The sequence below is a fragment of the Ambystoma mexicanum genome, chromosome 5q (assembly GCF_040938575.1).
Source record: "Ambystoma mexicanum isolate Mex_15411 chromosome 5q, UKY_AmexF1_1, whole genome shotgun sequence".
NCBI lineage: Eukaryota > Metazoa > Chordata > Amphibia > Caudata > Ambystomatidae > Ambystoma > Ambystoma mexicanum.
In genome coordinates this window covers 1,336,851,954-1,336,874,743 of record NC_090933.1, presented here as the reverse complement: position 1 = coordinate 1,336,874,743, position 22,790 = coordinate 1,336,851,954, and positions in this window count along the sequence as shown.

The following is a 22,790-nucleotide window of genomic DNA, read 5'->3' as shown; positions in this document are numbered from 1 at the left end:
CCTTTGTCTATTTTTCTCCCTTTCTCAGGGGCCTTTCAGTTTCCTTTCTGCTTGATTGGGTGCTTCACTCTCTCACTGCCCCCCTCTGGGGCCTCTCGGTTCCCTCCCCACACTGGGGCGAGTTTATCTCTCTCTCATTCCCCACTCTAGAGCCCTTGGCTTTTCTCCCCACACCACGGCTTGATTCCCTCCCCTTCCCCACTCTGGGGCTCTTTGCTTCTCTCCCTTCCCCCCACTCTGGTGCTGTTTGCATTTCTCACCAGACCGGGGCTTTGTTCCCTCTCTTTTCCCAGGCTGAGGCTCTTTGCCTCTCTTCCCGCTGCAGGGCTTGATTCTCCCTCTTCTCATTTCCTTGGTTTACAGGCCGTGTTTGGTTCTTCAGGGCCCACCGTGTACCCGTTTCTGCCCAGCGAGGCTCCCTGTGAGGTGTGGGGTCTGCCTGGTTTCCCTCTGTGTGGCGCCGCTTAAGTGACTCATCACCTGGACTCTGCACTTCCTGCATCGCCCCCTTTCTCTCTTGGGGCAGGACTCCACATGCGAATCCTTTGCCCCTGCCTCCTGGCATGGGCATAATTATAGGGGGATATTGAGGGGGAAAATTCCCCCCCAACTTTTGTGGCATGCCAAATTGTTCCCCCATGTTTTGGCAGTGGCAGGGCAGGGCCGTGGGGCCACATTGCAGCCGCTGCATCAATTATGTAATTGGACAGCGCCTGCCTGGCTGTCCATTACATAAAGCGGGCAGCAGGGATACCCCGTGCGGCTCAGTTCCTGACCCTGGCTGGTGGCCTTTCTCAGTCAGCAGCCACTGCCAGGGTGCTGGACTGAGTGGAATTCATAGTATTCATTGATGGTATTCATATGTTCGCATTTAGTGTGTTAATACATTTGTTTTGTGGGGGGGGGGGTCAAAAGATGCAAAAGGTTAACATTTCACATTATCTATTGTTATGATTAAGTCTTGAAAGACAGCAGACAAGCCACTCTTTATAATTTTGTGGAATTGCATTCTGGTATTTGTAGTCTTCAAGATGGGGTGAAAATAACACATTTGCACTCTTATTGTTTGACATATTTCGATAAGGATTCCTATAATGCTGGAGTACTTTAATTATGATGTGTGTACTTTTTAGGTCTGATTTATAAGACAGAGTATTGCTGAAAGCCAAAGGTCATGGTGAGGAGGGGAAAGGATCAGAGGGCACATTTGTTGTGATGATTTACCAGGTCCATGGATGTGGGAAGTTTAGTTTATTTATTTATTTGTATAGCGCAGCCAAGCCCAGGGGCATCAGGGTGCTTATCATAAAAGTTACAGAAATACAGCCAGGAATACAGAGAGGAATACAATAGGACAATTTACAGATATGCATAAGTCAGTAGTGGGAGCAACAGACATAGATGTCTAAATAATAATTACATTACATATATACAGTGTTCAAAGAGTACTTCAGGTAGCGATAACCACAGTTGGCCTATCAGATTATGTAATCAGATTGAGGTCTTGCTCATGTAGCCCCAGTTTCGCTTTTTTTTTGGAAAAGGAGGAATGATGGTTCCTCTCAGAGATACTGGCAAAGCATTCCATTTTTTGGAAGCAAGGACTGGGAACTAACCCCCACCTGCACGTTGTTGCTTAAATCGTGGAATGGTAACGCAGTGAGGTTGGGCTGTTCTGGTAGGTCGTGTAGATGTTTGTCTGGATATGGTGTTGGATAGGTGGGTGGGAGCTTGGTTGGAGAGGCACTTATGGGCGAGGGAGATAGTTTTGAGGTCAATTCTTTGCTTAATGTTGAGCCAGTTTATGGTGTGCCAAGTTACAGAGATGTGGTGTGTCCTAGGGATGTTTAGAGCTGCTCTGACAGCATTGTTTTGCATAACTTGCATTTTGTTGAGGTTTTGTTGTGAAGTGCCCAGATAACGTGCGTTGGAATAGTCAAGCTTAGATAAAACTAGTGCTCTGGCTATTGTGATGCAGTGTGTTGTAGACAAGTATGGGCGGCAGGCAGTGATGAGCTTACATGTATAAGCTGTGGAGGATGCCAAGGCGTTTGTCTTTTTAGGGTGAGTGCAGCGTCAATGTAGACTCCTAGTGTTTTCACGGCGTTGGCAACTTTTATTATATTGCCACCAATATTGAAGGAGGTGAATGTAGCACCCAGCTTGTTCAGGTTGACTGTGGATCCTAGGAGAAACAGCTCTGTCTTATCATCGAGACAGATACCGTACTTCGCCATCCAAGCTTGTATAATGAGGTAGATGTCATTGAGGGTCTTACTGTCTACAATGTGATCACCAGTGATAGGGACGAGTATCTGAGTGTCATCCACGTAATTGGTGTATGTGACACCCAGATAGTCAAGCTTATCGAATAAGGGCTTGGTGAACCCATTATAGAGAGTAGGGGACACACATGACCCTTGAGGAACCCCACAGGTCACTCAGGTCGGAGAGGCAGAGGGTGCAAAGACCCTCATGGATCTGTTGTTGATGAAGGACTCAATCCAAACATTAGCTTGGTCTGAGAAGTGTTCGGCAGATGCGAGGTGTTTGCAGAAGGTTTTATGGTTCACCAGATCAAATGCCACCGATAGGTCGAGTAAAAGAAGTGAGGCGTGTCTTGCCTCATCTTTCAAGGTCTGGATTCGCGTCTTGAGATCAATAAGTGCTGGTTCTGTCCCGTGTTTGGGTCTGAATCCAGATTGTCTCCGTCCTAGCAGGTTATTCGATTCCGGATAATGCTGTATCTGCAGATGGGCTGCTCGGTCCAGTATTTTTAGCAAGAACGGAACCGTTGTGATGGGTCTGTAGTTTGAAGGGTTATTAGGGCCTAGTGATGGTTTCTTTAGCAGTGTAAGTACCCAGGCGTTTTAGAGATTATTAGGTACTATGCTGGATTTGAAGGATGCATTGATGACAGAGGTGATGAACGGAGCCAATTCTTTGGCGGCTTCTTTGATGGGAGGGGCTGGACAGGTGCCTCCCATACAGTTGGATGGCTTGGGTTTCAGGATGATAGTCTCAACTTCTTTAATGGAGAGGGGAGTTAAGTTGAATTGGGGCAGACCCTATTGTGAGGGGGTGGGACCTGAATGGGATCAGTGTCTGGGATTAGATTTCTCTTAGTTTTTTAGTTTTAATTTTATTTTGCAACGCAGTTATTTTGTCTAGTAATGCCTTCTGTATATTAATGCACCATAGGGAGTCTTTAGTACAAGTATCAGGGGGTGGTGCCATTGATGTCAGCTCTTTCAGGATATTGAATAGCTCCTTCGTGCTGGATTTAGCTTTGGAAATGCGCTCATTGAAGTTCTTTTTTGGCTTGGATAATGGCTACGTTGTAGTTAAATGAGGCTGCAATGAAATTGTCCTTATTTGCTAATGGGGGTGTGCATTTCCATAGTGTTTCAGCTGATCTTTTTAATTTCCTAAGAGAATATAGGTGTAGAGCATTCCAGTTATTAAGGTGTGCGCGTGGTTTAGCTTTACGTAGTTTGAGGGGTGCTATGGCATTAATAGCATTAAGCGTGGTTTCATTGTATAGGTCTACTAGTGCTGATGGGTCAGACTGCGCTGTATTTGGGTGAGTAATAAATAGGTTGTAGCAGTGCTAATAGTTTTTCTAGGGTTAGATTGCGTTTATTTCTGGTTGACATGGCAGATGCTTGGGTTTGAGGATTGGGTGGTAGTTCTTTAATAGTGAATGAGATTAGATGGTGGTCAGTCCAGGCACGTGGTGTATTAGAGAGTATGTCAATATTGCAGTTTATATCCGCTGGCCAATCTATTGTTCTTCCTTTATTATGTGTGGGTGTGGTTATCCGGTGTGTGTACCCTAGTTCAGAGATTGTGTCCATAAGAGCGGTTGCTGGACTGAATATGTTCTCCCTCGTCCTGTGTTGATTTTCAGGGTACAAGACCTGTGTAATTGCTCACTCCGACTGCCTTAGTACCTTTCGGGTAAATAGACTTTGATACGATTGCACTGCCCTTCAGCAAAAGCACTTTGCCCTGTCTGGCCCAGGACCAATCCCCGCCCTTACATCCTTGGAACGTGCAGTCACCTTAGGTATGTTTGGATCACTTAACAGTGATCTTCATTATTCTTTGCCCTGCTCTTCCTCGTCACAGTACTTTATTTTGTGGTACCCATCTCTACAAACGATTCAGCTCACTCGGTCGGCTACTCCAAAATAAGCCTCACTCCTGATATTGCTACAACCGTAAATTCAGATATTGAACGCCAGTTTGTCTGTTCCCTATGGGTATTAATGACTAATGCTTTTACATCATTTTCTATGAGGGAACCCACACATCTTTTGCCGCCCAGGACCTCGCATATCCTAGGGCTGGCGCTGACTGCGGGCTAACCTTGTAGTGAGGGGCTAACTTTTAGAGACTGCGGGAGTTGCCAGGAGAGGGGCAAACTTTGTGGGTGCATCTGCATATTCTAATGAGACTATTCTAGTCAGCTTAAATGCTTAAACGCTGTTGACTCTCTGTGTCAGAAACACACACTTAATTAAAAACTGTGAGAATGAGCTGCCTTCTGTCTAGTTGCTTGCCTTTGTTAAAAGTGCACCCCACCCTCCCTTAGCACTGTTTGTCAGGTCCTGTCCTGCTATGGCATTGTAGTTTAGCCAGGTCAAGTCAACGTAGCCCAACATTTCGGGTATCAGGGCCAGGGGGGGATAAAGCATGGTCTGCTCAATGGCCATTGCACCTCTGTTTGCATGTGTTATTTTGTATGTAATGTGCATATGAAGGTTGTGGGCACACACTGCATTGTAGTGGAGGTGCTGGGTTAATGTGTGTGTGAAATGTACAAGCATATGTGTGTTGACCTTTGTGTCTGAATGAATGATAACTAATGCATGGTTTATTTATTCTGGTTGGAATGAAGTTTGTGAATGTTACGTTTTTGTGTCACTGGGTGGGTGGCAGGCAGGCAGGAATGAAGATGTGTGGGGGCCCATTGCCAACATGATGGTTTGGGGCCCCCTGATTAGAGCAAAAACAGTCTGAGGCACCCGTGGGGTGCATACATTACAATGGTGACAAAGATAAGGTTAATAGCCGCCAATTATCTCAATGCGGCCAGGCAGCTAAATGCCCAATGAAGAGCTCTAAACCCTTCTTTGACAGAATGTGGCTGATGTGGAGGAACCAGTGTTAGAAGGCAAAGAGGTGATAACACTTTGGTGTATCCTGTGGGAAGAGAAAACGCAGTGTGTAATATGAGCGCTGCAAAGTGCACATTTTAAGCCCCAGAACGAAAATAGAGAGAAATTAATATAATGCTGTGTTATAAGGCTGCTGAGTGCTGACTGGCAACATGGGGGCAGATGGGGCCACCCCTGAGACTCGAGGCCTCTTTTATTTGAAAAGGTTGAAAGGCCATGATGTCGTCCATGGTGAATGGGTATGAATTATTTGTGTGTATGTATGTATATGTGTGAGTGAGAGGTGCTTGGCAGGAGCGGCACTTGTTTATGGGCATCGAGAAGGCAAATATGAAATATTTCATGGCTAGACTCAGACTGGGATTTTGGGGCAGCCAGTCTAACCCTTTCTTTCTGTGACATGACTTTATTCTGGGCATCTTGATAAAGCAAGTATAGCATGTGTTATTATTTGGCTAGATTGGCATTTTTTACTTTTGTAAATGCAGTGAATTCTTGTCTTTAAAATTTAATTTTAAAGATACGGCACCAGTCTTATGCAAGTTATAACAGAGCATCAGCACGGGACTCTTGTGGTGTCATAGTTTAGCGTTATCCCTCAGAGCCACCATCCACCCTTCCTCCACCCCTTTCTTTCAGTTATGTTCCCCCGCCCCAAAGTTTTTAGTAAAGTTGCTCCACTGCCTCCTGGGGCACTTTGATCTCGTTCTGGCGGTAGCACTGGATGGGCCATGTTACCCATCTGTCTGCCTAGGCTTGTTGCACTCTCCTTGTGCTAGACCCTGGTCGGCACGGCTCACCGGCCACCCTTCCTCTGTGTGCCATAGAGGCTCTCCCCTGATAGGACCTCTCCAGCATGTCCCCCCTATGGGTTGGGGTGTCTTCCTGTAGTCTTCCTTGCGGGTTGAGCCCAGTTGTGTCAGAGGTCCACCATGGTCAAAGGGGCTAGATCATTTAAATACATTTTAACACCTGTATAATCCACAGAGTTGTCAGTGTCTAGGTCTAGGAGGGTGAAGGAAAGTGCCTCAAGTCCCTCTCGGGGCTTTTCCTGTCCCCTAATGGGGGAGTCACCTGCAACAGGGTCCCACTTACTCTACCCAATAGGGGTCTTTAAACAGAGGGCTCACCTCCATAGACGCAAAGGGGGTGGCGTCCCCCTTGGGCAGAGGTGACTATCTTCTCCGCTCTGTCACAATCCCTGCCTTCAATGATATCTTGTCAGATCTTCCTCTTCCTCTGGGATCTCCACCGCTGCAGCCTCTGATGCTCTTGCAGAGGGGGCTTCTGCCCATGAAGCCTTCACTGGACTCCAGGGGATAGCGTGTGTACTGCCTTGCCTAGAGGGCCTGGCTGCCGCCTCTACTCGTCTTAAGGACTTCTTGCATCATGCTTCCTGCAGCGGCTCCCAGTCACAGGAACACTTCCTGGGCCGACCCTCTGTGCCCTCCTAAACCACCACTGACCTGCTGGCTGGGGCTCTTCATTGCATCTGTCTCTGCTGTGGTGCCCTCCTCATTGTTGGCTCCATCTGCTCCTGGGACACTGCTCATACTGACTGGAGGCGATGACCACACATTAGGTAATTGTACCCCAACACCTAAATTGACCACTGCACTTGTGTTTTCTGGGCTACTTCTACCATTCCCTTGGATCTCTGTACCCCAAAGTCGTCTGACCTCCAATCTGTGCGTCTTGTGTTCCGCCTAACAGAAAAAGGTTTTCCGATGTGTGTTTGAGTCCCACTCCACAATCCTTTCTCTGAGAACTCTGCAGGGCCCTACCTGTTAAACTGGTGTACCAGACTCCACACCCAGATGGTTACAACCTCCCTTGCAGCTATGGACTGTGCATAGTTTCACCAGAACCACAGGAAAACTAGTCGGTTTGTCCATTTAAAATCTATGGACACACTTTCTGCAAATCTATTCAAGTAGCTATAATATATACTTGCATGTAAACTGCAATGTTTCCTTTGTCCCCATGGGAGCCCTGCAGTATTTGGAGCAATGTTGTGGTTTTGAAAGTATTCCTGTGATTTTACCTGAGTTGCTATATTATAATTCACTGCTTTTCACTCCCAAAGTATCTTCTAAAGTAGAGAAATTGTGCTTCAATGTGTAAATGTGTTCCTACTAGTTTTAGGTGCCAACTGGGTCCTTTCCGGAACTAGTACTGAAACTGGGTCATTTCTGGAACTAGCACTGCATAAACTGGGTCCTTTCTGGAACCAGTACTGCATAACCTGTGTCCTTTCTGGAACCAGTACTGCATAAAATGGGTCCTTTCTGGAACCAGTACTGCATGAAATGGGTCCTTTCTGGAACTAGTACTGCATAAACGAAGTCCTTCCTGGAACTAGTACAGCATAAACTGGGTCCTTTCTGGAACTAGTACTGCTTCTGGAACTAGTACTGCATGGACTAGATAATTTCTGGAACCAGTACTGCGTGAACTAAGTCCTTTCTGGAACCAGTTCTGCATGAACTAAGTCCTTTCTGGAACTAGTTCTGCATAAACTGGGTCCGTTCTGGAACTAATACTGCATACAGTAGGACCTTTCTGGAACCAGTACTGCATAAACTAAGTCCTTTCTGGAACTAGTACTGCATAAACTGGGACCTTTCCGGAACCAGTACTGCATAAACTAAGTCCTTTCTGAAACTAGTACTGCATATGCTGGGTCCTTTCTGAAACCAGTGGTGCATAAACTGGGTCCTTTCTGAAACCAGTGGTGCATAAACAGGGTCCTTTCTGGAACCAGTACTGCGTACACTGGGTCCATTCTGGAACTAGTACTGAAACTGGGTCCTTTCTGGAACTAGTGCTGCGTAAACTGGTTCCTTTCTGGAACTAGCACTGCGTAAACTGGGTCCTTTCTGGAACCAGTGGTGCATAAACAGGGTCCTTTCTGGAACCAGTACTGCGTACACTGGGTCCATTCTGGAACTAGTACTGAAACTGGGTCCTTTCTGGAACTAGCGCTGCGTAAACTGGTTCCTTTCTGGAACTAGCGCTGCGTAAACTGGTTCCTTTCTGGAACTAGCACTGCGTAAACTGGGTCCTTTCTGGAACCAGTGGTGCATAAACTGGGTCCTTTCTGGAACCAGTGGTGCATAAACTGGGTCCTTTCTGGAACCAGTGGTGCATAAACTGGGTCCTTTCCGGAACCAGTACTGCGTACACTGGGTCCATTCTGGAACTAGTACTGCATGAACCTCATTTTGAAGACTTGATTGTGATTTTATACGCTTATATGTTTCGGGAGGATAGCTCAGGGGCAACGTGCTCGCCTTGTACGCAAGACGACACGGAGCAACAGAAACCTCTGGGTATTAAGCGCGTTTTCTTATATTCATGATTTTAATGTATGATATGTGTAAAGTTTGAATTTATTTTCAACCTATATCACATTAAAGAATTATTATTCTTAAGCGCGTTTGAATAACCCATCATATCATACTTGAGTATTATATCACTGCTACTCCTCCCCAGTGACCCGTACTGAGTGTAGTATTTCACTTTTTCGCACCGGGTTTAGGAGTGCGTTGGGCTTTGTGTCGCTGCTTTACCGCCATTTACACACCAGCCCCCTTTCTAAGCAGTTCAGAAGTCCAGCAGGACCAACGCAGCCGGAAAGTTGCAATCTAGGGAGTATAGGCTCTACCTCTGAATATTGACCAGGGTTGCTTCCCCGAGGGCTTGAGGTCTGATTGACAGTCAGGAAGCAGTGGTGTTTTCTTACCTGTATCTTTATAGTTTGAGTCTGACCAAAATTTCCAATATTTTTGTCTCAAAGGGAAGAGCGGAAGTTGGCAAGGTTATTGGCATCAGCGTTGAGCTTGTTTAGAAAGGTGGCCTTTGTGGTTCAGGCGGGGGCTGTGAGCCTGTTGCCAGGGATGCTTGCAGAATGAGCGGATGTTGGGCACAAGTGGATCCAAGTGCTTCTTTGGGAGAAGGTTGGGCACGGGTATAATCAAGCGATGAAGATGTAATTTTGGTGGTCACCTTGCGTATTCCAGTGCTGGATATTAGAGACCGATATTTCAGCAACATTTTCGCCCCAAAAGTAACAGCTCCATGATATGTCTTCACCAAAACACACAGAGTAACTCAAAATCCAAGATGTTGGACCTGGTTCACATCACCTGATCTGCCCTGGTCATATGAGAAGAGTCGAGAAGCACAGCAGCAGGAGAGGGTGAGCTGGAAACTCAATTACATCAGCTGATGAGAACAGTCGAGGAGCACAGCAGGAGGAGAGGGTGAGCTGGAAACTCAATTACATCAGCTGATGAGAACAGTCGAGGAGCACAGTAGCAGGAGAGGGTGATCTGGAAACCCAATTACACCACCTGATGAGAAGAGTCGAGGAGCACAGTAGGAGGAGAGGGTGAGCTGCTGGAAACTCAATTACATCAGCTGATGAGAAGAGTCGAGGAGAAGAGTCGAGGAGCACAGCAGGAGCAGAGGGTGAGCTGGAAACCTAATTACATCACCTGATAAGAAGAGTCCATGAGCACAGGAGGAGGAGAGAGTGAGCTGGAAACTCAATTACATCGCCTGATGAGATGAGTCGAGGAGCACAGCAGGAGCAGAGGGTGAGCTGGAAACCCAATTACATCACCTGATCTGCCCTGGTCATATGAGAAGAGTCGAGGAGCACAGCAGGAGGAGAGGGTGAGCTGGAAACCCTATTACATCACCTGATGAGAAGAATCGAGGAGCACAGCAGGAAGAGAGGGTGAGCTGGAAACCCAATTGTATCGCCTGATCTGCCTTGGTCATATGGGAAGAGTCGAGGAGCACAGCAGGTGGAGAGGGTGAGCTGGAAACCCAATTACATCACCTGATCTGCCCAGGTCATATGAGAAGAGTCAAGGAGCACAGCAGCAGGAGAGGGTGAGCTGGAAACCCAATTACATCACCCGATGAGAAGAGTCAAGGAGCACAGCAGGAGGAGAGGGTGAGCTGGAAACCCAATTCCATCACCTGATATGCCCATGTCATATGAGAAGAGTCGAGGAGCACAGCAGGAGGAGAGGGTGAGCTGGAAACCCAACTACATCATCTGATCTGCCCTGGTCCAATGAGAAGAGTCAAGGAGCACAGCAGGAGGAGAGGGTGAGCTGGAAACCCAATTACATCACCTGATGAGAAGAGTCGAGGAGCACAGCAGGAGGAGAAGGTGAGCTGGAAACCCAATTACATCACCTGATCTGCCCTGGTCATATGAGAAGAGTCGAGGAATACAGCAGGAGGAGAGGGTGAGCCGGAAACCCAATTACATCACCTGATGAGAAGAGTTGAGGAGGCCAGCAGCAGGAGAGGGTGAGCTGGAAACCCAATTACATCACCTGATGAGAAGAGTCGAGGGGCACAGCAGGAGGAGAGTGTGAGCTGGAAACCTAATTACATCACCTGATGAGAAGAGTCGAGGAGCACAGTAGCAGGAGAGGGTGAGCTGGAAACCCAATTACATCACCTGATGAGAAGAGTCGAGGAGCACAGTAGCAGGAGAGGGTGAGCTGGAAACCCAATTACATCACCTGATGAGAAGAGTCGAGGAGCACAGCAGGAGGAGAGGGTGATCTGGAAACACAATTACATCGCCTGATCTGCCCTGGTCATATGAGAAGAGCCGAGGAGCACAGCAGGAGGAGAGGGTGAGCTGGAAACCCAATTACATCACCTGATCTGCCCTGGTCATATGAGATGAGTCGAGGAGCACAGCAGGAGGAGAGGGTCAGCTGGAAACCCAATTACATCACCTGATTAGAAGAGTCCAGGAGCACAGCAGGAGGAAAGGGTGATCTGGAAACCCAATTACATCACCTGATCTGCCCTGGTCATATGAGAAGAATCAAGGAGGACAGCAGGAGGAGAGGGTGAGCTGGAAACCTAATTACATCACCTGGTCTGCCCTGGTCATATGAGAAGAGTCGAGGAGCACAGCAGGAGGAGAGGGTGAGCTGGAAACCCAATTACATCACCTGATGAGAAGAGTCGAGGAGCACAGCAGCAGGAGAGGGTGAGCTGGAAACCCAATTACATCACCTGATCTGCCCTGCTCATATGAGAAGAGTCCAGGAGCACAGCAGGAGGAAAGGGTGATCTGGAAACCCAATTACATCACCTGATCTGCCCTGGTCATATGAGAAGAGTCAAGGAGCACAGCAGGAGGAGATGGTGAGCTGGAAACCCAATTGCATCACCCGAACTGCCCTGGTCATAAGAGAAGAGTCGAGGAGCACAGCAGGAGGAGAGGGTGAGCTGGAAACCCAATTACATCACCTGATCTGCCCTGGTCATATGAGAAGAGTCAAGGAGCACAGCAGGAGGAGAGGATGAGCTGGAAACCTAATTACATCGCCTGGTCTGCCCTGGTCATATGAGAAAGAGTCGAGGAGCACAGCAGGAGTAGAGGGTGAGCTGGAAACCCAATTACATCAGCTGATCTGCCCATGTCATATGAGAAGAGTCGAGGAGCACAGAAGCAGGAGAGGGTGAGCTGGAAACCCAATTACATCACCCGATGAGAAGAGATGAGGAGCACAGCAGGAGGAGAGGGTGATCTGGAAACCCAATTACATCACCTGATGAGAAGAGTCGAGGAGCACAGTAGCAGGAGAGGGTGATCTGGAAACCCAATTACATCACCTGATGAGAAGAGTCGAGGAGCACAGCAGGAGGAGAGTGTGAGCTGGAAACCCAGTTAGTTGGTCCATTTTTCCCCTTTTCAGTGAGGAAGAAGTCTTAGCTGCTATTTTGAAAATTAAATCTTCGTCTCCTGAGGATGCTATTCCGGTCATCATTATAAAGAAGATGGCCCCTGATCTATTAACAGACATCACCTCGGCCATTAATGATTCATGCCAATCGGGCTTGGTCCCTTTGGACCTTAAATCGGCTAGGGTTATTCCCCTTCTTAAGAAGCCCACACTTGACTCCACAGTTCCTGCTACTTTTCGTCCAATCTCTTTACTCCCTTTCCTGTCTAAGCTTTTGGAGTCTCTCATTACTCCTCTTCTGTCTTCTTTTTGGGAATCCTCCAAAATTCTTCACTCCGCTCAAGCTGGCTTTGGACCAGGGAGAGTACGGAAAGTGTATTAGTGTCAGTACAAGACGATATGTCCAGACTAGTTGACGCAGGTGGAGTAGGTGCCCTGATTCTGCTGGATTTATCAGCTGCTTTTGATATGGTTGACCATCCAATTCTGCTTTCACGTTTGGCTCAGATTGGGATATCTGGCCAAGTTCTTGCTTGGTTTACTTCCTTTCTTTCAGATCGTACCCAAACTCTGGCCATGCCTCCTTTCCTCTCTTCTCCTTGCTCCCTTACCTGTGGTGTCCCGCAGGTATCTTCACTCTCGCCAATTTTGTTTAACATATACATTTGGGTACTGGTCTGCCTCATCCGCTCCTACGGCCTCAATTGCTATTCCTATGCAGACGATACCAAAATCCTGATCCATTTAGATCAAGATCAGGGCAGGGTTTTGTCGTGTCTTCATGATTGCTTGAGAGCCGTAGGGGATTGGATGGACCAGAATTGGCTTAAACTCAATGGCGACAAGACAGAGGTAATGGGGGTGGGCTGCCCTTCGGACTCCTCACTGTGGACCTCAGCCTTGTGGCCCTCTTCTTTGGGCCCACTTCCGAGCCCAGTCGATAAAGTGAGAAATTTGGGTGTCATACTTTCCGCTACCATGTCCATGTCCAATCAAGTGACGGCTGTGTGCCAAGCCGCCCATCACCAGATCAGGCTCCTTAAGAGAGCCCTACCTATGATACCAGAAGCCTTCCGCCCTCCCGTAGTGGCTGTGTTAGTGCTCTCACGTTTCGACTATTGTAACTCCCTGTATTTGTCGCAGCCAATTGGTCTCATACAGCGGTTACAGTGCATGCAAAACCTGGCGGCTAGGCTAGCTACTGGCACCCCTTATGGTGCCTACATCTCTCCAATACTTTGCCAAGTGCATTGGCTTCAGGTGAGCCAGCGGATTCTCTTTAAGCCCCTGTGTATTGTGCACAAGGCGGTCCATGGCCAAGGAGCTGAGTTCTTGCAAGCGAAATTCATTCGCTATGTTCCTACACGGGCTCTGCGTTCTTCGACCACCAACCTCTTAGTTGTCTCCAAGTTTAACCATGAAAGGATCGGGGGGAGAGCCTTCTCTATCGTTCCGGCCAGACTTTGGAATAACCTCTCCCCGACCCTGAGAAGCACCCCTAATCATCTGGGGTTCAGAAAGGCTCTTAAGACAATCCTGTTCTAATGTTTCTTCTCCGGGTCACCTTCTATGGGATCAGCTCTCTCAACTCAGCGCCATGATGCCTCGGCGACCGTGCGCTTTATAAGCTTAATTAACATAACATAATATAACATCAACTGATGAGAAGAGTCGAGGAGCACAGCAGGAGGAGCGAGTGAGCTGGAAACCCAATTACATCAATTGTTGAGAAGCGTCGAGGAGCACAGCAGGAGGAGAGGGTGAGCTGGAAACCCAATTACATCACCTGATGAGAAGAGTCCAGGAGCACAGCAGGAGGAAAGGGTGATCTGGAAACCCAATTACATCACCTGATCTGCCCTGGTCATATGAGAAGAGTCGAGGAGCACAGCAGGAGGAGAGGGTCAGCTGGAAACCCAATTACATCAGCTGATCTGCCCATGTCATATGAGATGAGTCGAGGAGCATAGCAGCAGGAGAGGGTGAGCTGGAAACCCAATTACATCGCTTGATCTGCCCTGGTCATATGAGAAGAGTCGAGGAGCACAGCAGGAGGAGAGGGTCAGCTGGAAACCCAATTACATCAGCTGATCTGCCCATGTCATATGAGATGAGTTGAGGAGCACATCAGGAGGAGAGGGTGAGCTGGAAACCCAATTACATCACCTGATCTGCCCTGCTCATATGAGAAGAGTCGAGGAGCACAGGAGCAGGAGAGGGTGAGCTGGAAACCCAATTAATTCACCCGATGAGAAGAGATGAGGAGCACAGCAGGAGGAGAGGGTGAGCTGGAAACCTAATTACATCACCTGATCTGCCCTGGTCATATGAGAAGAGTCGAGGAGCACAGCAGGAGGAGAGGGTGAGCATGAAACCCAATTATAATCACCTGATCTGCCCTGGTCATATGAGAAGAGTTGAGGAGCACAGCAGGAGGAGAGGGTCAGCTGGAAACCCAATTACATCAGCTGATCTGCCCATGTCATATGAGAAGAGTCGATGAGCACAGCAGGAGGAGAGGGTGAGCTGGAAACCTAATTCCATCACCTGATGAGAAGAGTCGAGGAGCACAGCAGGAGGAGAGGGTGATCTGGAAACCCAATTACATCGCCCGATCTGCCCTGGTCATATGAGAAGAGTTGAGGAGCACAGCAGGAGGAGAGGGTCAGCTGGAAACCCAATTACATCAGCTGATTTGCCCATGTCATATGAGAAGAGTCGATGAGCACATCAGGAGGAGAGGGTGAGCTGGAAACCCAATTACATCGCTTGATCTGCCCTGGTCATATGAGAAGAGTCGAGGAGGACAGCAGGAGGAGAGGGTCAGCTGGAAACCCAATTACATCACCTGATGAGAAGAGTCGAGGAGCACAGCAGGAGGAGAGGGTGAGTTTCAAACCCAATTACATCACCTGATCTGCCCTGTTCATATGAGAAGAGTCAAGGACCACAGCAGGAAGAGAGGGTGAGCTGGAAACCCAATTACATCACCTGATCTACCCTGGTCATATTAGAAGAGTCAAGGAGCACAGCAGGAGGAGAGGGTGAGCTGGAAACCCAATTACATCACCTGATGAGAAGAGTCGAGGAGCACAGCAGCAGGAGAGGGTGATCTGGAAACCCAATTACATCGCCTTATCTGCCCTGCTCATATGAGAAGAGTCGAGGAGCACAGCAGGAGGAGAGGGTCAGCTGGAAACCTAATTACATCACCTGATCTGCCCTGGTCCAATGAGAAGAGTCGAGGAGCACAGCAGGAGGAGAGGTGGAGCAGGAAACCTAATTACATCACCTGATCTGCCCTGGTCATATGAGAAGAGTCGAGGAGCACAGCAGGAGGAGAGGGTGAGCATGAAACCCAATTATATCACCTGATCTGCCCTGGTCATACAAGAAGAGTCGAGGAGCACAGCAGGAGGAGAGGGTGAGCTGGAAACCCAATTACATCACCCGATGAGAAGAGTCGAGGAGCACAGCAGGAGGAGAGGGTGATCTGGAACCCAATTACATCGCCTGATCTGCCCTGGTCATATGAGAAGAGTTGAGGAGCACAGCAGGAGGAGAGGGTCAGCTGGAAACCCAATTACATCACCTGATGAGAAGAGTCGTGGAGCACAGCAGGAGGAGAGGGTGAGTTGGAAACCCAATTACATCACCTGATCTGCCCTGGTCATATGAGAAGAATCAAGGAGGACAGCAGGAGGAGAGGGTGAGCTGGAAACCCAATTGCATCACCCGAACTGCCCTGGTCATAAGAGAAGAGTCGAGGAGCACAGCAGGAGGAGAGGGTGAGCTGGAAACCCAATTACATCACCTGATCTGCCCTGCTCATATGAGAAGAGTCCAGGAGCACAGCAGGAGGAAAGGGTGATCTGGAAACCCAATTACATCACCTGATCTGCCCTGCTCATATGAGAAGAGTCCAGGAGCACAGCAGGAGGAGAGGGTGAGCTGGAAACCCAATTGCATCTCCCGAACTGCCCTGGTCATATGAGAAGAGTCAAGGAGCACAGCAGGAGGAGAGGATGAGCTGGAAACCTAATTACATCGCCTGGTCTGCACTGGTCATATGAGAAAGAGTCAAGGAGCACAGCAAGAGGAGAGGGTGAGCTGGAAACCTAATTACATTACCTGATGAGAAGAGTCGAGGAGCATAGCAGCAGGAGAGGGTGAGCTGGAAACCCAATTACATCGCTTGATCTGCCCTGGTCATATGAGAAGAGTCGAGGAGCACATCAGGAGGAGAGGGTGAGCTGGAAACCCAATTACATCACCTGATGAGAAGAGTCGAGGAGCACAGCAGGAGTAGAGGGTGAGCTGGAAACCCAATTACATCACCTGATGAGAAGAGTCGAGGAGCACAGCAGGAGGAGAGGGTGAGCTGGAAACTCAATTACATCACCTGATGAGAAGAGTCGACGAGCACAGTAGCAGGAGATGGTGAGCTGGAAACCCAATTCCATCACCTGATATGCCCATGTCATATGAGAAGAGTCGAGGAGCACAGCAGGTCGAGAGGGTGAGCTGGAAACCCAACTACATCATCTGATCTGCCCTGGTCATATGAGAAGAGTCAAGGAGCACAGCAGGAGGAGAGGGTGAGCTGGAAACCCAATTACATCACCTGATGAGAAGAGTCGAGGAGCACAGCAGGAGGAGAGGGTGAGCTGGAAACCCAATTACATCACCTGATCTGCCCTGGTCATATGAGAAGAGTCGAGGAGCACAGGAGGAGAGGATGATCTGGAAACCCAATTACATCACCTGATCTGCCCTGGTCATATAAGAAGAGTCGAGGAATACAGCAGGAGGAGAGGGTGAGCCGGAAACCCAATTACATCACCTGATGAGAAGAGTTGAGGAGGCCAGCAGCAGGAGAGGGTGAGCTGGAAACCCAATTACATCACCTGATGAGAAGAGTCGAGTGGCACAGCAGGAGGAGAGGGTGAGCTGGAAACCCATTTACATCACCTGATCTGCCCTGATCATATGAGAAGAGTCGAGGAGCACAGCAGGAGGAGAGGGTGAGCTGGACACCCAATTACATCACCTGATGAGAAGAGTCGAGGAGCACAGCAGCAGGAGAGGGTGAGCTGGAAACCCAATTACATCACCTGATGAGAAGAGTCGAGGAGCACAGTAGCAGGAGAGGGTGAGCTGGAAACCCAATTACATCACCTGATGAGAAGAGTCGAGGAGCACAGCAGGAGGAGAGGGTGATCTGGAAACACAATTACATCGCCTGATCTGCCCTGGTCATATGAGAAGAGCCGAGGAGCACAGCAGGAGGAGAGGGTGAGCTGGAAACCCAATTACATCACCTGATCTGCCCTGGTCATATGAGAAGAGTCGAGGAGCACAGCAGGAGGAGATGGTGAGCTGGAGACCTAATTACATCACCTGATCTGCCCTGGTCATACGAGAAGAGTCAAGGAGCACAGCAGGAGGAGAGGAGGAGCTGGAAACCTAATTACATCGCCTGGTCTGCCCTGGTCATATGAGAAGAGTCAAGGAGCACAGCAAGAGGAGAGGGTGAGCTGGAAACCTAATTACATTACCTGATGAGAAGAGTCGAGGAGCATAGCAGCAGGAGAGGGTGAGCTGGAAACCCAATTACATCGCTTGATCTGCCCTGGTCATATGAGAAGAGTCGAGGAGCACAGCAGGAGGAGAGGGTCAGCTGGAAACCCAATTACATCAGCTGATCTGCCCATGTCATATGAGATGAGTTGAGGAGCACATCAGGAGGAGAGGGTGAGCTGGAAACCCAATTACATCACCTGATCTGCCCTGCTCATATGAGAAGAGTCAAGGAGCACAGCAGGAAGAGATGGTGAGCTGGAAACCCAATTACATCACCTGATCTACCCTGGTCATATGAGAAGAGTCAAGGAGCACAGCAGGAGGAGAGGGTGAGCTGGACACCCAATTACATCACCTGATGAGAAGAGTCGAGGAGCACAGGAGGAGAGGGTGATCTGGAAACCCAATTACATCACCTGATCTGCCCTGGTCATATGAGAAGAGTCGAGGAGTACAGCAGGAGGAGAGGGTGAGCTGGAAACCTAATTACATCACCTGATCTGCCCTGGTCATATGAGAAGAGTCGAGGAGCACAGCAGGAGGAGAGGGTGAGCATGAAACCCAATTATATCAACTGATCTGCCCTGGTCATACGAGAAGAGTCGAGGAGCACAGCAGGAGGAGAGGGAGAGCTGGAAACCTAATTACATCACCTGGTCTGCCCTGGTCATATGAGAAGATTCAAGGAGCACAGCAGGAGGAGAGGGTGAGCTGGAAACCTAATTCCATCACCTGATGAGAAGAGTCGAGGAGCACAGCAGGAGGAGAGGGTGATCTGAAAACCCAATTACATCGCCTGATCTGCCCATGTCATATGAGAAGAGTCGATGAGCACATCAGGAGGAGAGGGTGAGCTGGAAACCCAATTACATCGCTTGATCTGCCCTGGTCATATGAGAAGAGTCGAGGAGCACAGCAGGAGGAGAGGGTCAGCTGGAAACCCAATTACATCAGCTGATCTGCCCATGTCATATGAGAAGAGTCGAGGAGCACATCAGGAGGAGAGGGTGAGCTGGAAACCCAATTACATCACCTGGTCTGCCCTGGTCATATGAGAAGAGTCGAGGAACACAGCAGGAGGAGAGGGTGAGCTGGAAACCCAATTACATCACCTGATGAGAAGAGTCGAGGAGCACAGGAGGAGAGGGTGATCTGGAAACCCAATTACATTGCCTGATCTGCCCTGGTCATATGAGAAGAGTCGAGGAGCACAGCAGGAGGAGAGGGTGAGCTGGAAACCCAATTACATCACCTGATGAGAAGAGTCGAGGAGCACAGCAGCAGGAGAGGGTGATCTGGAAACCAAATTACATCGCCGTATCTGCCCTGCTCATATGAGAAGAGTCGAGGAGCACAGCAGGAGGTGAGGGTCAGCTGGAAACCTAATTACATCACCTGATCTGGCCTGGTCATTTGAGAAGAGTCAAGGAGCACAGCAGAAGGAGAGGGTGAGCTGGAAACCTAATTACATCACCTGATGAGAAGAGTCGAGGAGCACAGGAGGAGAGGGTGATCTGGAAACCCAATTACATCACCTGATCTGCCCTGGTCATATGAGAAGAGTCGAGGAGTACAGCAGGAGGAGAGGGTGAGCTGGAAACCTAATTACATCACCTGATCTGCCCTGGTCATATGAGAAGAGTCGAGGAGCACAGCAGGAGGAGAGGGTGAGCATGAAACCCAATTATATCAACTGATCTGCCCTGGTCATACGAGAAGAGTCGAGGAGCACAGCAGGAGGAGAGGGAGAGCTGGAAACCTAATTACATCACCTGGTCTGCCCTGGTCATATGAGAAGATTCAAGGAGCACAGCAGGAGGAGAGGGTGAGCTGGAAACCTAATTCCATCACCTGATGAGAAGAGTCGAGGAGCACAGCAGGAGGAGAGGGTGATCTGAAAACCCAATTACATCGCCTGATCTGCCCATGTCATATGAGAAGAGTCGATGAGCACATCAGGAGGAGAGGGTGAGCTGGAAACCCAATTACATCGCTTGATCTGCCCTGGTCATATGAGAAGAGTCGAGGAGCACAGCAGGAGGAGAGGGTCAGCTGGAAACCCAATTACATCAGCTGATCTGCCCATGTCATATGAGAAGAGTCGAGGAGCACATCAGGAGGAGAGGGTGAGCTGGAAACCCAATTACATCACCTGGTCTGCCCTGGTCATATGAGAAGAGTCGAGGAACACAGCAGGAGGAGAGGGTGAGCTGGAAACCCAATTACATCACCTGATGAGAAGAGTCGAGGAGCACAGGAGGAGAGGGTGATCTGGAAACCCAATTACATTGCCTGATCTGCCCTGGTCATATGAGAAGAGTCGAGGAGCACAGCAGGAGGAGAGGGTGAGCTGGAAACCCAATTACATCACCTGATGAGAAGAGTCGAGGAGCACAGCAGCAGGAGAGGGTGATCTGGAAACCAAATTACATCGCCGTATCTGCCCTGCTCATATGAGAAGAGTCGAGGAGCACAGCAGGAGGTGAGGGTCAGCTGGAAACCTAATTACATCACCTGATCTGGCCTGGTCATTTGAGAAGAGTCAAGGAGCACAGCAGAAGGAGAGGGTGAGCTGGAAACCTAATTACATCACCTGATCTGCCCTGGTCATATGAGAAGAGTCAAGGAGCACAGCAGGAGGAGAGGATGAGCTGGAAACCTAATTACATCGCCTGGTCTGCCCTGGTCATATGAGAAAGAGTCGAGGAGCACAGCAGGAGGAGAGGGGGAGCTGGAAACCTAATTACATCACTTGATCTGCCCTGGTCATATGAGAAGAGTCGAGGAGCACAGCAGGAGGAGAGGGTGAGCATGAAACCCAATTATATCCCCTGATCTGCCCTGGTCATACAAGAAGAGTCAAGGAGCACAGCAGGAGGAGAGGGTGAGCTGGAAACCCAATTCCATCGCCCGATGAGAAGAGTCATGGAGCACAGCAGGAGGAAAGGGTGATCTGGAAACCCAATTACATCACCTGATCTGCCCTGGTCATATGAGAAGAATCAAGGAGCACAGCAGGAGGAGAGGGTGAGCTGGAAACCTAATTACATCACCTGGTCTGCCCTGGTCATATGAGAAGAGTCGAGGAGCACAGCAGGAGGAGAGGGTGAGCTGGAAACCCAATTACATCACCTGATCTGCCCTGCTCATATGAGAAGAGTCAAGGAGCACAGCAGGAGGAGATGGTGAGCTGGAAACCCAACTACATCACCTGATCTGCCCTGGTCATATGAGAAGAGTCGAGGAGCACAGCAGGAGGAGAGGGTGAGCTGGACACCCAATTACATCACCTGATGAGAAGAGTCGAGGAGCACAGCAGCAGGAGAGGGTGAGCTGGAAACCCAATTAAATCACCTGATGAGAAGAGTCGAGGAGCACAGCAGGAGGAGAGGGTGAGTTGGAAACCCAGTTACATCGCATGATCTGCCCTGGTCATATGAGAATAGTCGAGGAGAACAGCAGGAGGAGAGGGTGAGCTTGACAGCCAATTACATCACCTGATCTGCCCTGATCATATGAGAAGAGTCGAGGAGCACAGCAGGAGGAGAGGGTGAGCTGGAAACCCAATCACATCACCTGATCTGCCCTGGTCATATGAGAAGTTTTGAGGAGCACAGCAGGAGGAGAGGGTCAGCTGGAAACCCAATTACATCAGCTGATCTGCCCATGTCATATGAGAAGAGTCGAGGAGCACATCAGGAGGAGAGGGTGAGCTGGAAACCCAATTACATCACCTGGTCTGCCCTGGTCATATGAGAAGAGTCGAGGAGCATAGCAGGAGGAGAGGGTGAGCTGGAAACCCAATTACATCACCTGATGAGAAGAGTCGAGGAGCACAGGAGGGGAGGGTGATCTGGAAACCCAATTACATCGCCTGATCTGCCCATGTCATATGAGAAGAGTCGAGGAGCACAGCAGGAGGAGAGGGTGAGCTGGAAACCCAATCACATCACCTGATCTGCCCTGGTCATATGAGAAGTTTTGAGGAGCACAGCAGGAGGAGAGGGTCAGCTGGAAACCCAATTACATCAGCTGATCTGCCCATGTCATATGAGAAGAGTCGAGGAGCACATCAGGAGGAGAGGGTGAGCTGGAAACCCAATTACATCACCTGGTCTGCCCTGGTCATATGAGAAGAGTCGAGGAGCATAGCAGGAGGAGAGGGTGAGCTGGAAACCCAATTACATCACCTGATGAGAAGAGTCGAGGAGCACAGGAGGGGAGGGTGATCTGGAAACCCAATTACATCGCCTGATCTGCCCATGTCATATGAGAAGAGTCGAGGAGCACAGCAGGAGGAGAGGGTGATCTGAAAACCCAATTACATCGCCTGATCTGCCCATGTCATATGAGAAGAGTCGATGAGCACATCAGGAGGAGAGGGTGAGCTGGAAACCCAATTACATCGCTTGATCTGCCCTGGTCATATGAGAAGAGTCGAGGAGCACAGCAGGAGGAGAGGGTCAGCTGGAAACCCAATTACATCAGCTGATCTGCCCATGTCATATGAGAAGAGTCGAGGAGCACATCAGGAGGAGAGGGTGAGCTGGAAACCCAATTACATCACCTGGTCTGCCCTGGTCATATGAGAAGAGTCGAGGAACACAGCAGGAGGAGAGGGTGAGCTGGAAACCCAATTACATCACCTGATGAGAAGAGTCGAGGAGCACAGCAGGAGGAGAGGGTGAGTTGGAAACCCAATTACATCACCTGATCTGCCCTGCTCATATGAGAAGAGTCGAGGAGCACAGCAGGAGGAGAGGGTCAGCTGGAAACCTAATTACATCACCTGATCTGCCCTGGTCCAATGAGAAGAGTCGAGGAGCACAGCAGGAGGAGAGGTGGAGCAGGAAACCTAATTACATCACCTGATCTGCCCTGGTCATATGAGAAGAGTCGAGGAGCACAGCAGGAGGAGAGGGTGAGCATGAAACCCAATTATATCACCTGATCTGCCCTGGTCATATGAGAAGAGTTGAGGAGCACAGCAGGAGGAGAGGGTGAGCTGGAAACCCAATTACATCACCCGATGAGAAGAGTCGTGGAGCACAGCAGGAGGAGAGGGTGAGTTGGAAACCCAATTACATCACCTGATCTGCCCTGGTCCAATGAGAAGAGTCGAGGAGCACAGCAGGAGGAGAGGTGGAGCAGGAAACCTAATTACATCACCTGATCTGCCCTGGTCATATGAGAAGAGTCGAGGAGCACAGCAGGAGGAGAGGGTGAGTTGGAAACCCAATTACATCACCTGATCTGCCCTGGTCATATGAGAAGAATCAAGGAGGACAGCAGG